Consider the following 16,092-nt stretch of genomic DNA (forward strand, 5'->3'; position numbering starts at 1 on the left):
TACTAACACGTGTAAGAGTTTGGACTCCAGAGTCAGACAAGAAACAAATTTCAACCTCCTCTTCCCCACTTACTAGCAATAGTTTCCCCATCTGTCAAATGTGATCTTCAGAGGACCATATCCAAGATGGTTATAATCGGGGAAGTCATGGCATAATGCGTTTAGAGAGAAAAGAAAGTGGAATAAAGTAAATATTAAGTTTTATGGAGAAGTCGTCATGACTGGACTTTATCAAACTGCACACCGCCTGGGAAGGTGGTTCCATAAAGGCACGGAACCAATATCTCCTTTGCCTGACACAGTATCTGGCATATGGGAGAGATTAATAAATGCTGGTTGACTTGCATGTTAAAAAATTCACACTTTCATTAGAATAACAGTAAACAAATGAAGTTTTAATTGGCCTTGCTCCTGTCTGGCTAAGATCACCATACCATACCAGGGAAAAACTGACAACATTTATGACAGTACGTGTCCTTTATGAAACACCCTGACTCCGTACATAGTAGGACTTGGGGGTTAAGAGAATGATTTCTAGATCACTTTTCTCTAAAACCTATGCAAATGTGATAGGGAATAATACTGCTTCATAAACACATGGCTTCTCCAGAGTGTAACTTCAAAATCTGGATGTAGGATTCAAGTCCCTGAGAAGAGAGGGTGTGAATTCCCAAAATCCTTCTCAGTGCCATCTTCCTATTGTTGTTCCTGAAGCTGTAAATGAGGTGGTTCGGCATGGGGCTCACCATTGTGTAAAATATAGCGGCAACCCTGTCCTCACACCAAGTGTGACAAAGGGGGCACAGGTAGACACCGATTGCTACACCATCGGACAAGAGGGCCACAGTGAGGAGAGACCCCCAGCTGGAGAAGGCCTTTTGCCTGCCAAAGGCAGAGGGGACCCTGAAGATGGTGGAGAGGATGTGTGTGTATGACAAGATGATCAGGGAGAAAGAGCCAGTGAGTATCGTGGAGCCCACAGTGAACAGGGCTACCTGGTTGGAGCTGTATCAGCAGGAGAGCTACAGCAGAGGGACCATGTCACAGAAGAAGTGACAGATGGTGTTGCCTGCATAGAAAGAAAGCCTCACCATGAGGAAGGTACGGAAGAGGACAGCGAGGCTGGTGAGAACCCAGCATGCTGAGAGACGGGGCACATGCACGAGAGGACTCGTGAGTGTGGACTAGGGAAGAGGCCTGCAGATGGCCACGTAGTGGTCACAGGCCATCACCCCCAAGAGGTTGTCTCACTGCTGGGGAAGAGGCCCGACCTCACTGAGGAACTGAGCTCAGAAGGGCTCAAACCTCTGCTCAGCAGCGTGTGCTAGTGCACGTGGGAGCTGTGTCTGTGAGTGACAAATGCGTGTGAGAGCAGGGATGTGTATTGTTTGCTGTTGCCCGTGTGTATGTCACCGTGGGTACGTTACCACGTGCATGAGGTGTGGGTGGTGGTTTAGTGACTGCCTGTGACTGAACAGGCCTCACTGCCCCACGCTGACTGTCCCGGGAAGGGGACGGGTCAGACGGCACCTCTCAGTAATAGAAGGGTATGTGCTGTTGGTGCAGTGAGTGTGGCTGGGTGTGCATGTGTGTTGTTGGTATGTGTTTCATGTAAGATTTTTGAATTATGTGTGGCCTTGAGTGTTTTTGGTAATGTGTGTGTATAGGGTTTGAGTTATGCATATGTGGTGAGCTGAGTGTTTACCAGATGTGTCATGTGTGAGTGTGTTGATGTGCAGTGTGTGTTTGTGGGTGATACATTACTGCAAATTGTGTATGTCTTACCTTGTGTGTTATTTATGACTTGTATGTATATCAGTGTTTGTGAGCTGAGCCACATACTGCTTAGCCTTCCCTTAGAATGGGGATTGGGAACATGACTAAAATCCTCACATCAGCAGAGTGTGTGTGTGTGTGTGTGTGTGTGTGTGTGTGTGTGTGTGGTGTTTGCATGTGCGTTTGGGGGCTTTTGATTTGTACCCATGACCTCAATATTTCCTTACATGACCTCCTTCTGTTGTAACACCAGCTGAGATAACTAACACGCTGACTGCTTCCTGAAAGGGTCTGCTATCATTTTCATGTACCTGAGTGTGATTGGGTTGCCCTGAGTTTTGTAACGCTTTACTTTCACTTAACATCCCAGGCAAGAAACGTGAGACATCCTGCTGAGTGAAGTTAGAGTGCAAAAGTCCTGCGCCGACCCTGTGGCTCAGGTGGTTAGAGCTCCGTGCTCCTAACTCTGAAGGCTGCCAGTTCCATTCCTACATGGGCCAGCGGGCTCTCAACCACAAGGTTGCGGGTTCAACTCCTCGAGTCCTGCAAGGAATGGGGGGCTGCGCCCCCTGCAACTAGAAATGGCAACTGGACCTGGAGCTGAGCTGCGCCCTCCACAACTAAGACTGAAAGGACAACAATTTGACTTGGAAAAAAGTCCTGGAAGTACACACTGTTCCCCAATAAAGTCCTGTTCCCCTTCCCCAATAAAAAAATATATATATATTAAAAAAAAAAAGTCCTACCAGGTGACGGCAAGAACTTAACTCTTTAACCTCAGTTTACATATCTATAATGGAGTGTCTGGCGCTCAAAACCAATGAAATGGGAACGTTCCATGTTAAAAGCATGCGTTCTGACTACACAATAATATTAGACTAAACTACACAAAATAACCAATATTTGATCAGTTTAACTTACAGAAAAAGGCAATTTATATATATGTGTGTGTGTGTGTGTGTATATATATATGTATAAATATAGTCCTATATATACACATGAATATGGAATATTCCATACGTGTGTGTGTATCAAGAGTTTAATCCATACATATGGGGATATATACACTCACATTACATATTCCATATATGTTCTATATATGTACACATACAGATGGAATATATATGTATATGTATGTCCCCACATATATGTGTGTGTGTGTCCCGTCGTGTATATATGGATATATCTATCCTCCCTCCGACAGCTATTGTTGTATGTCTATGGAAGTTATCATTTATGTTTCTATTTCCTAAGAGCTTAAATTCTTAGTGCAGCTGTGAAGATTTTATCTGGGAATGCACGGCTGATGTGCGGATTTAATTAGGCAATGTGTGGAAAGCCTTAGCAGAGCGCCCGGCACACAGTATAGTCAGTAAAATACTCAGCATTATTAGGAAAGACAGTTGGAGGACGATTCTGATTTGGGCGCTGTTCTGGCTTCAAGAGGCTTTGACTGGCCCCCATCTCTAGAGTGCCCGTGAGTTCACAGCTGTAGGTCAGCGGGACGCGGCAGCTTCACAGGAGTGTGACAACGCGCTAACGCACCTCAGCCCTGGAATAACAAAAATGTTAATTCTAAGATTTCTACTGTGAGAGAATATTTTGTTTTCTGACGTGTTTACCTAAGAAAACCACAGTCCAGAGATGATAAGTGAAGTTCACAAAGTCAGAGCAGTTCATTTAGAATTTGAGGACTGGGTCTGGGCAATGAACCAAGGTTTTTCCCACAATGCATACTTTAGAGACTAGTATTCCCTGATGTCGCTACAACTTCTAGCAGGAAGCTCTGGGGATTGTGCTTCACGTAGATAATTTGTTTTTCCCTGGGTTTCTAGTCAGTCTGGCTGGCTCAGGATCTAGGATGACCTGCCCTCATTTCTCCTTCCTTAGAGCAGATGACGGTTCCATGTCCCAGGGGTCCCTTCCGCCTTAAAACGTAGGAGAAGATGTTGTCTTTTCCTCTGGTCTTCAAATATGGCTTCTCTACTGCTGACAAGTCAGAACTGAGAACAGGATAACCTAACCTCTACTTTAACATCAAGAAATGAGGTGCTCTTCTTGACCCAACTCAGGACTGACAGTAAGTCACTGGCCATACGTCCCCTTCCCTGGTCAGCCAAGAGAAGCAGAATGGCCCATTGGAAACAGTTTCAGGAATCCTGTTTTTGATATCAGTTGTAGCGCTGAACTTGGACAGATTACAGCAGCAATTTGATATCTGTTTACTCATTCATAAAATAAGACAGTTGTAATAGACAGCTTAATATCCTTTCGTCCCTAAAGGGTGGAGTGGCTAGGTAGCTTTAATCTGGGGGGGCTATTTTGCCAGGTTATGAATTTAACACTCTGGTCCCTGAAACCACAGTTTCCTGAAATCTCCATGTCCTCCCGAGAGGAGTTTGGTATGTGGACGGAGCATGTCAGGTCGGGTTGGCTGTTTTCAAATATGGAAGAGATTTGGGAGAACATTTCTCAGCATTGGAAAAGGGCACAAAGGAGCAGATTCAGACCAATGAAGATATATTCATATTAAATCTGAATCCCAAGCCATTAATTTTTTCTGCATTCTTTTCTAATTAAAACAAAACAACATTTAGTTCAAATGTAAAATACAAACACCTTGAATTCAGTGCTTGTAAAAACATGCAATTGATTAGACTTACTAATTCAACCTCCACAATACTTTTCTTCATTTTCACAATTTTGAATACCTTCTATGTACTAGAACATATGTTAGGCAACCTATGATCTTCACCAAGAGTCATCTGTTTTATTAACTATCTGTATAAGTAAAAGGCAATACTGGTAGCTAAATAATAACACACATGGTTTCCTCATAGATTAAGATATCACCCTGCTACCTATCCATCCACTATTTTATTCAGATGGTTCAGATGATTACCAAGTACATACTAAGAAGAAACAAGATGAATAAAAATGAGTCCCTGGCACTGAGGGACACACAGTTTAAATGGAGAAAGGAAATACTTATAAGGCGATACATCAGGTGTTCTACCAGCGCCCATGTACGGGGCTGTGGGAGCACAGAGGATAACGCAACGAACGCCAACATTCTCAGGTGTTGACACCTGAGCTCTTGCCACGTGGAGAGGAAGAGGGGACATTCAGGAAGGTGGAAGAGCTAAGGAGCAAAGGCATGCAGGCAGGATACAAGTTGTTTGAGGACTGTGAGTGGTTTTGTGGGGTAGAATGTGGGGTGGCATGGCCTGAGGGGAAGTGTCATTGGAGAGATGGATGGAGACAGAATGACAAAGGGCTGATAACGTCATGATAAGAATTCGTTTGGACATTTTCCTGATGTGAGGCAATAAGGAGCCTCACAATAGCCTTTGAGGAGATGTACTTATCCTTCATCACACAGGGGGAAACCAAAGCTCAGAGAAGCTAAATGAAATTATTCAAAGCCACATTATTACAGAAGGTAATAAGATACAGAAGGTGAATCAAACATTTCTTAGTGCAAGCTGTTTTTTTCCTTTACTATATGCAACTGAAATATTCTCCTTGGAAACACATATATGAGTCTAATGCAGTGATTTTAAATGTCTAGATACAGTGGGGATTCCACTTTGAGGAGGGTATATAGAAAATGCTCCCCACAGGATTGTGACACATCCCTCCAGCTTAGACTACTGGCCAGGGCGTTCGACCATCTGTCATAATAATAAAGTTGAAACCAAAGGACATATCTTTACCCCAAAAGTCAATTGTTTAAAGTTTTTTTTAGTGTATTTGCCCAGAATATCAGAAGAATTCTGAGAATATTAACTCATTGTTATACATTTTTCATTTGGAATCAGTATGACTGTTTATAATGGACTATATGTTTCTAGGAAATAATGAGATTCCTGAAAGTTAATTACCCTTGGGCAAGAAAAGTAAAAACTGGAATAAATATACATTTATTTCTAATTCTCACTGTACAGGTGATATAACTGAATGACTATAACAAAATATATCACTGTATTTCCTGCTATTTGCTAAGATCCTAAACCTGGATCTAGTTGCAGTTGGGGGTAGAGGAGAGACACCAGAAAAGAAAGAGTCTCTTAGAGTAGAAATCCTGGTCTGAGGCCATCAGCTTTGCAAGTACAGAAACTGATCTTACCCAGGCATTGGTTTGGACTGAAGCAGACTGACACACCAATCGCACTCACAAAAGACTGATGCATAAACCAAAAATACCAGTATCTTTATTTGCCATGAGAACTGTAACTGCCAAATTGAATGAATATTTAAATTCTCTAAGGTGACGGATGTGTTAATTAACTGGATAGTGGTAATCATTTCACAATGCATCTGTAATTATGTATTAAATATATTAAAACATCACGTTGTACCCCTTCAATAAATACAAATTTTATTTGTCAGCTATATCTTGATAAAAGTTGAAATGACAAATTAATTTGCTGACAGTGCATTTTCTCCTTATTGAAAATATGCAGGAAGCTGAACTAAAGTTGCAATGTTGTTTGGTGAACACTGAAATACAGCACAGAACCAAGAACTTAGACTCCAATAAATTAACTTCAAATCCCAAATATATGGCCTATGGCAAGTTTCTTAACCCCCCTGAACTTCAGTTTCTACATCTTTAAAGTAAACCAATGCAAAATACAGATGATGTATTATAGAACTATACACTTGAAACCTATATAACTTTATTAACCACGTCACCCCAGTAAATTTCGTTTTAAAAAGTCAGCTTTGTGCTCAGCACACTTTAAATAATATTCAGACCTTATCCAGGGAATCCAATATTCAACTACTAAATTAATTCCTCCCTTTACTACAACTTCCTTTGTAATGCTATAAACATGAAGAGAGTAAACACAAATGATTAAAGGTTGCTAAAAAGAGAAAAATGATAATAAAGTCAAATCACAGAGTCGCTGCGCAGGGTTGTTACTCAAGAGAATCCAGTGGTTAGTACGTGGCTAGTGCGCAGCCAGTGTTAGCTATTCTTATTACTCTGACTTTTTCCTTGAGTCAGAGCAAGGGCTATGGATTGGCCAAACGTAATGCCCAGTATTTTCTAGTTACAAGGTCCCTGGTGTATCCTCATTGTGGCTGCTATGGAAAATAAAGATGTTTGAGTCTCTAATCAAGACATCTTCTTCTCTGAACAGAACTAGAAACAAACTAAAGTGTAGTTTCAGGGGCAAACTAAGGATTTGACACTTCCTACTTCATTTTGCAATATATGAATCTAATATATGACTATAAGAAGGCCCCGTTAGAGTAAAGGAGGAGTCAGGAGCTGGACTATGCAGTCTAAAACTTAGATTTTTCAATCCAGAAGAAGAGGTTCAAACTGGGTGGAGAAGTATTAATACCTGTAACCAAGGAGCATCAAGTAATTCCCAGCCGTGCTGGAGGGAGTTGGAGCAATATTTTATGAGCTTCCTATAGCCTTTTCTTCGGAACAGCTGGGAAGATTTTAAAAGGCCGAAACGGACTAGACTATGATGAAATATTCTTGCCTCATCACTTTTTCTTTCTTTCACACAAGGTTAAAGGCATTTTTGTTCTGTTCCTCACTTGTCAGAACTGCCTTTCAGAAATTACACCCTGGTCAACTTGTCAGAATTCTGGGTCTCCCAAAACTTCCATACTGGCTTCTTTCTGGATGGTTGCTTGGATTAACACGACCAATGACATCCATCATACTTTTCCTTTTATTGTGCTTCAAGACAAAATTATTCTTAATTCTTCTTTCATCCATTATTTTTTTTTTTAATTTATTGGGGTGACAATTGTTAGTAGAATTACATAGATTTCAGTTGTGCAATTCTGTATCACATCATCCATAAATCACACTGTGTGTTCACCACCCAGAGTCAGCTCCCCTTCCATCACCGTACATTTGATCCCCCTCACCCTCATCCCCCACCCCCCAACCCCCTTACGCTCTGGTAACCACCAAATTACGTTCCCCAGATTAATTTTCAAACCCCGTGGCCATCCTGTGGTCACCGACTGCCCTCCAATCCCCTCACCCTCCCCCCCACCCCCCACCCCCCCCCGCCCATCTAGCAACCCTCAGTTTTTCCTCATTGTCTCCCAAACAGTTTCTGATTAGTTCATTCACTTATTCTTTTCTTTAGAATCCGCAAATAAGTGAGATCATATGGAACTTATCTTTCTCTGTCTGACTTATTTCACTTAACATAATGTTCTCTAGATCCATCCATGTTGTTGCAAATGGTGAGATTTCTTTCTTCCTTATGGCTGCATAATACTCCATTGTATAAATGTACCACAGTTTCTTAATCCAGTCATCTACCGATGGGCATTTTGGTTGTTTCCATGTCTTAGCTATTGTGTATAGTGCTGCAATAAACATAGGAGTGCATAGAGATTTTTGAATTGAAGTTCTGGATTTCTCCGGATAGATACCTAGGAGTGGAATTACTGGATCATAAGGTAGTTCCATTTTCAGAATTTTGAGATACCTCCATACTGTTTTCCATAGCGGCTGCACCAGTCTGCAATCCCACCAACAGTGCACAAGCGTTCCCTTTTCTCCACATCTGCGCCAGCACTTGTTGTTTGTTGATTTATTGATGATAGCCATTCTGACTGGGGTGAGGTGGTATCTCATTGTGGTTTTTATTTGCATTTCTCTGATGGTTAGCGAGGTTGAGCATTTCTTCATATGTCTGTTTGCCATCTGTATGTCCTTTTCAGAAAAATGTCTCTTCAAGTCCTCTGCCCATTTTTTAATTGGATCGTTTGTTTTTTTGGAGTTGGGTTGAGTAAGTTTTCCATAGATTTGTGATATTAATCCCTTATCAGATATATCATTGGCAAATATCTTTTCCCATTCAGTAGGATCCCTTCTTGTTTTATTGATGGTTTCCTTTGCTGTGAAAAAACTTTTTAGTTTGATATAATCCCACATGTTTATTCTTTCTCTTAGTTCCCTCGCGCGAGGGTGTATATCAGTAAAAATCTTACTCCGGGTAATGTCTGAGAAGTTTCTTCCTATATTTTCTTCTAGGTATTTTATGGTTTCAGACCTTACATTTAAGTCTTTAAGCCATTTTGAATTTATTTTTGTATATGGTGTAAGGAGGTGGTCCAACTTCATTTTTTTGCATGTGTCTGTCCAGGTTTCCCAGCACCATTTATTGAATAGACTGTCATTACTCCATCGTACATTCTTGCTTCCATTGTCGTAGATTAAATGGCCATATAGGCGTGGATTTATTTCTGGACTCTCTATTCTGTTCCATTGATCTATGTGTCTGTTTTTATGCCAGTACCATGCTGTTTTGATTACTGTAGCCTTGTAGTATAATTTGAAGTCAGGTATTGTTATACCTCCCACTTTGTTCTTATTTCTCAAGATTGCCTTTGCTATTCAGGGTCTTTTATGGTCCCATATAAATTTTAGGATTATATGTTCTATTTCTGTGAAAAACGACGTTGGCAGTTTGATAGGAATTGCATTGAATATGCATATTGCCTTAGGCAGTATGGACATTTTAACTATATTAATTCTTCCTATCCATGAACATGATATGTGTTTCCATCTATTTATATCTTCCTTCATTCCTTTCATCAGTGTCTTATAATTTTCTGAGTATAGATCTTTTACTTCTTTGGTTAAATTTATTCCCAGGTATTTTATAGTCTTTGGAGCGATTGTAAATGGGATTGTTTTTTTAATTTCTCCTTCTGATGTTTTATTATTGGTATATACAAATGCAACTGATTTCTGAATATTAATTTTGTATCCTGCCACTTTACTAAATTCATCTATCAGCTCTAATAGCTTCTTGGTGGAGTCTTTAGGGTTCTCTATATATAGTATCATATCATCTGCATACAATGATAACTTTACTTCCTCCTTACCAATCTGGATGCCTTTTATTTCTTTTTCTTGTCTGATTGCTGTGGCAAGAACTTCCAGAACTATGTTGAATAGAAGCGGAGATAATGGGCATCCTTGCCTTGTTCCTGATCTTAGGGGGAATGGTTTTAGCTTTTCCCCATTGAGTATGATGTTAGCTGTGGGTTTGTCATATATGGCCTTTATTATGTTGAGATATGATCCCTCTATTCCCACTTTCTTAAGGGTTTTTATCATAAATGGCTGTTGGATTTTATCAAATGCTTTTTCTGCATCTATTGATATGATCATGTGATTTTTATTTTTCATTTTGTTAATGTGGTGTATCACATTAATAGATTTGCGGATGTTGAACCACCCCTGCATACCAGGGATGAATCCCACTTGATCGTGGTGAATGATCTTTTTAATGTATTGCTGAATTCTGTTTGCTAATATTTTGTTGAGGATTTTTGCATCTATGTTCATTAAAGATATCGGCCTGTAGTTTTCTTTTTTTGTGGTGTCTTCGTCTAATTTTGGGATCAGGGTGATAGTGGCTTCGTAAAAAGTGTTTGGGAGTCTTCCCTCCTTCTGGATTTTTTGGAAGAGCTTGAGGAGAATTGGTGATAATTCTTTTTTGAACGCTTTGTAAAATTCACCTGTAAAGCCATCTGGTCCAGGGCTTTTGTTTGTTGGGAGACTGTTGATTACTGATTCAATTTCCGTGGTGGTAATCAGTCTATTCAGGTTTTCTGTTTCTTCTTGAGTTAGCCTTGGAAGGTTGTACGCCTCTAGAAAATTGTCCATTTCTTCCAAATTGTCAAATTTGTTGGCATATAGTTGCTCATAGTAACTTCTTAAAACTCTTTGTATTTCTGCAGTGTCCGTTGTCACTTCTCCTCTTTCGTTTCTGATTTTATTAATTTGGGTCCTCTCTCTCTTTTTTTTAATGAGTCTGGCTAAAGGTTTGTCGATTTTGTTTATCTTCTCTAAGAACCAACTCTTGGATTCATTGATCTTTTGTATTGTTTTTCTGGTTTCTATTTCATTTATTTCTGCTCTGATCTTTATTATCTCCTTCCTTGTGTTCCCTTTGGGCTTATTTTGCTGTTCTTTTTCCAAATCCCTTAAATGTGAAGATAAACTGTTGATTAGTGATGTTTCTTGTTTCTTTAGGTAGGCCTGCAAAGCTATGAATTTCCCTCTTAGGACTGCTTTCGCGGCATCCCATAGATTTTGGGTCGTCGTGTTTTCATTTTCATTTATCTCGAAATATCTTTTGATTTCTTCCTTGATCTCCTGCTTCACCCATTCATTATTTAGTAATAAGTTATTCAGCCTCCATGAATTGGTGTGTCTTCCCGTTTTTTTCCTGTAGTTCATTTCTAATTTCATAGCATTGTGATCAGAGAAGACAATTGGTATGATTTCAATTTTCTTAAATTTATCAAGACTTGTTTTGTGGCCTAACATATGATCTATCTTGGAAAATGTTCCATGTGCGCTTGAGAAGAAGGTGTATTTTGCAGCATTGGGGTGAAATGTTCTGAAAATATCGATTAAATCCAAGTGGTCCAATGTATCATTTAAGGCTGTTGTTTCCATATTGATTTTCTGTCTGGAAGACCTGTCCCTTGTGGTCAGAGGTGTGTTGAAGTCCCCGACTATAATAGTGTTACTGTTGATCTCTGCCTTTATGTCAGTCAGTACCTGTTTTATATATTTAGGTGCTCCTATGTTGGGTGCATAGATGTTTACTAGGGTTATGTCCTCTTGTCGGATCGATCCCTTTATTATTATATAGTGCCCATCTTTATCTTTTAGTATGTTCTTCATTTTAAAGTCTATTTTGTCAGAAATAAGTATTGCAACTCCAGCTTTTTTCTCGTTTCCATTTGCATGAAATATCTTACTCCAACCCTTCACTTTCAGCCTGTGTGTGTCTTTTGTTCTGAGGTGAGTCTCTTGTATACAGCATATACAAGGGTCTTGCTGTCTTATCCAGTCAGCCACCCTATGTCTTTTGATTGGAGCATTTAATCCATTTACATTTAAAGTGATTATTGATAGGTACATAGTTATTGCCATTTTTAAATTTGTAGTTAGGTTGTTTTGATCTTTCTTCTATTTACAGAAGTCCTTTTAGTATTTCTTGCAATGCTGGCTTGGTGGTAATAAATTCCTTTAGCTTATTTTTTTCTGGAAAGCTCTTTATCTCTCCATCAACTTTAAATGATAGCCTTGCTGGATAAAGCAATCTAGGTTGTAGGCCTTTGTTTTCCATCACTTTAAGTATCTCCTGCCACTCCCTCCTGGCCTTCAATGTTTCTGTAGAAAAATCATTTGATAGCCTTATGGGAGTTCCCTGGTATGTAACCCTCCGTCTTTCTCTTGCTGCTTTTAGGATTCTCTCTTTGTCTTTAAGCTTTGCCATTTTAACTATAATGTGTCTTGGTGTGGACCTGTTTGGGTTAATCCTGGTTGGAACTCTCTGCACTTCCTGGACTTGTATGTTGGTTTCCTTCATCAGGTTGGGGAAGTTTTCAGACATTATTACTTCAAATATGTTCTCAATCCCTTGCTTGCTCTCTTCACCTTCTGGTATTCCTATGATGCGCATGTTGTTGCGCTTGATGTTATCCCAGAGGTCTCTTAGGCCATCTTCATTGTTTTTTATTCTTTTTTCTTTTTGTTGTTCCGTTTGGGTGATCTCTGCTACCTTGTCTTCTAAGTCGCTGATTCGATCCTCTGCTTCATCTAGCCTGCTGATAATTCCTTCAAGTGAGTTCTTAATTTCGGTAATTGTGTTCTTTAGTTCCAACTGGTTTTTCGTTATGATTTCTACATCCTTCTTTATGTTTTCTCTAAGCTCGTTTGTTATGATTTCTACATCCTTCTTTATGTCTTCTCTAAGCTCCTTAAACATTCTTATCACCAGTGTTCTGAACTCTGTCTCTGAGAGGTTGGTTACGTCTGCTTCATTTGGTTCCAGTTGTGGAAGCTTCTTCTGTTCTTTTATTTGGGACGTGTATCTTTGTTTCCCCATTCTGGCTGACTGTGTTTATTTTGATATATTAGGTAGATCCCCTAGAGTTCTTAGTTCTTGCTAGGTTATCTTATGTAGTATGTGTCCTTTATATTTGACTCGCACCACGTCGTCCTCCTCTGCGTGTGCTCCAAAGGTGAGTCTTGTGTTGTGTACACTGTCCCGTTCAAGAAGATCTTTAATTGCTTCCCGCTAATGAGCAGGTGGGGTCAACTCCTGGGCTGACCTGCCGTGAGACTTGGCTCTGCCCCCCGCAGGCACTCTGCTGCGTGAGGGTTGACCACCCCAATGTGATTTGGCCTCTATGGGCTCCAGAGCCTGCCGAGAACCCCCTCTAGGTGTGTGACCTGCAGGTCAAACCCGGCTGCACTCCGATTTGGTCTGGAGTTGGCCCCCAGATATGCCGAGTCCCGTGCCACCCAAGCTGGGCCCCGGCAGGGAAGTCCCAGAACAAGGCAAATCACCAAGCACAGCAGCAACGACAACAGCAAAGAGAAAAAAAAAAAAAAACAGCCGATAACCCCCGCTCGACACAGGCAAAGATATCAAAGATACAAGACAAAGCAAAACAAAACCAAGCAAAGCAAAACAAAGCAAAACAAAAAGCAGCGACTGTCTCGGCCTGAGCCCACCAAGCAATGACCAGGTTGTCCTCTGCTGTACCAAAGAGCCCCCTGCTTATTGCGCAGGCAGAGCCGGTCACCTGGTGCTCAGAGAGTTTGGGACTGCAGACTTAAAAGCGTGGGCCTGAGGGGTCTGGATGATAGTCTCCACAAAGTGAGTGCAGCTTCTGCCCTTGTCCGCACGTATGCACACCGAGAGGAGCACCACCAGTCCTTTGTCCAGAGCTTGTGAGTCCTAGGGCACTCCTTCAGTGTGTGTGTATGGGTGCGGGCGGGAGATTTCTGATCTGCTGACCGTGCCTCACAAGCTGGGCCCCGGCAGGGCAGTTTCAGAACAAAGCAAATCACCAAGCACAACAACAACAACAACAACAAAGAAAAATATCAAATACATTCACATGCAAAACCACCTGATAACCCCACTCGACAGAGGCAAAGATATCAAAGATATAAAGACAAAGCAAAACAAGACAAAACAAAGCAATACAAAAAGCAGCGACAGTCTCGGCCTAAGCCCACCAAGCAATGTCCAGGTTGTTCTCTGCTGTACCAAGGAGCCCCCTGCTTATTGCGCAGGCAGAGCCGGTCACCTGGTGCCCAGAGAGACTTTGGGACTGCAGACTTAAAAGCGTGGGCCTGAGGGGTCTGGATGATAGTTTTTACAATGTCAGTGCAGTTTCTGCCCTTGCCTGCACAAATGCACACTGAGAGTGGCACCACCAGATACGTGACCAAAACTCTTGAGTCTTAAGGCACCTCTTCAGTGTGTGTGTGTGAGTGCGGGCGGGAGATTTCTGATCTGCTGAAAGCCCAGAGCTGCGCCTGCCTCACTGCTGATCTCCGGGTGTGTCTCGGCAGCTGCACCCACCCCACCCTAGGCAAGCCAGGAAGGGTGGGGGCTGGAGATGGAGGGGTCTTCACTCTCCCAGCCCAGCCGTGCGTCGCCCTCTTCCTGCAGGCCAGAAAAGGTGGTGGCTGGGGGTGGAGGCGTCTCTTCTCTCCTAGCGCAGCCAAAATCACGCACACTGCCCAATCTGCCTGGGTCAGGGCTGCCCGTCAGGCTTCCCAAAGCGTGAGCCTTAGATACCACTCCTCGGTTCAGGGGCCGGTTTAAGTCTCTGGAAGGGCGGGGTAAGATTGGAAGAGCGGGGCGGGTGAGGGGCCTAGGTATGGAGACTGAGCCCCCCCGTCCGCCGCAGGGCGCGCCGCCTTCCCGGCTGGAGAAATCAGCCGTGGGACGGCGTGAGAAATCAGCCGTGGGACGCAGGGAAAGAGCCCGCCTCCCGGTCTCTGCGCTCTCCGCTCCGCCTGGGCTCCCGTGTGCGCCCGGCACAGCGGGGCTGCACCGCAGTTTCCAGTCCCAGTCTCTGGAAGGGCGGGGTAGGATTGGGAGAGCAGGGCGGGGGGGAGGGGCCCAGGTATGGAGACTGCGCCCCCCGTCCGCCACAGGGCGCGCCGCCTTCCCGGCGGGAGAAATCAGCCGTGGGAGCAGGGAAAGAGCCTACCCCCGGTCTCTGCGCTCTCCGCTCCGCCTGGGATCCCGTGCGTGCCCGGCTCCGTGGTTTTCGGTTTTCGCCCCCGCCAGCCGAGGCTCCGTTGGGGGCTGGGCTCTCCTGCCGCTGCCGGCCGGGCGCTCCCACGCCGCCCCTCCTCCTCCTCTCCTTGCTCCGTCCAGTTAGCGTACCCCCAAGAATTTCTTAGCTTCAAGCAATCCACGAATCTCCCCACTATATTGTGTGGTGAGCGAAAATTTCCTCGATGGGTTATAGTTCCCGTTTGCAACAAGATCCGGAGGAGAACTCAGAAAGTGCGCCCTGCTGCCGCCATTCCTATGACGTCACCCTCATCCATTATTTTTTAAAATAATCTTTTAATTACAAAGAGAACACGTTCTAGTAAAAATATGAGTAATGCAAAAGGTGGCACCCACAACTTTTTAACCCAGAGTTACTTCTCAGAAGTAAATACTATTGACCTTTAGCATGTTCTTTACTCATATACAGTGTTCTTACTCATAAAAAAACATTTATGCTTTAATTTTACAAAAATGGAATTATAAGCATATATGTTCTGAAATGTTACCTTTTTAAAAATTATTTTTAAATTAATTATAGTGTTTCCCCGAAAATAAGACCTAGCCAGACAATCAGCTCTAATGCGTCTTTTGGAGCAAAAATTAATATAAGACCCAGTTTTATATTATAGTACATAACATAAGACCCAATATTATATTACATTATATTATATTATATTATATTATATTATATTATATTATATTGGGTCTTATAGCAAAATAAGACAGGGTCTTATATTAATTTTTGCTTCAAAAGACGCATTAGAGCTAACTGTCCGGCTAGGTCTTATTTTTGGGGAAACACGATTTAATTGTTATATATTATATACATTATTTTAATCTAATTTTAATTAAATAAACTACTATTTACTTAATTACATAATTATTCAGTGAAAAAATTATTATTCAGTGCAATTGTAATTATTCAGTGTATACTGATAGGATGTGTACAATCCAGAGCACATGTTTCCATGGCACCTGACATGTTTCATGGGGACAGCTGAAATCATTTGAAGGAGCCTTGGATATCTATCTATCAGATATCTATCTGACAACAATCTATCATTTAACAAATTGTCTGATCCAAACTGTCCTTTCTAATGTGCACAGTTACAAATTCAAGCTTTACCAAACAGAATTACCTAAACCCCAGAATTTTTTTAAAAAATGGGGGTTCAAAATAATATCAACACTGCAATATGTTACTTTTTTG

This window comes from Rhinolophus ferrumequinum, chromosome 12 (assembly GCF_004115265.2).
Source record: "Rhinolophus ferrumequinum isolate MPI-CBG mRhiFer1 chromosome 12, mRhiFer1_v1.p, whole genome shotgun sequence".
In the NCBI taxonomy this organism is placed as follows: Eukaryota; Metazoa; Chordata; class Mammalia; order Chiroptera; family Rhinolophidae; genus Rhinolophus; species Rhinolophus ferrumequinum.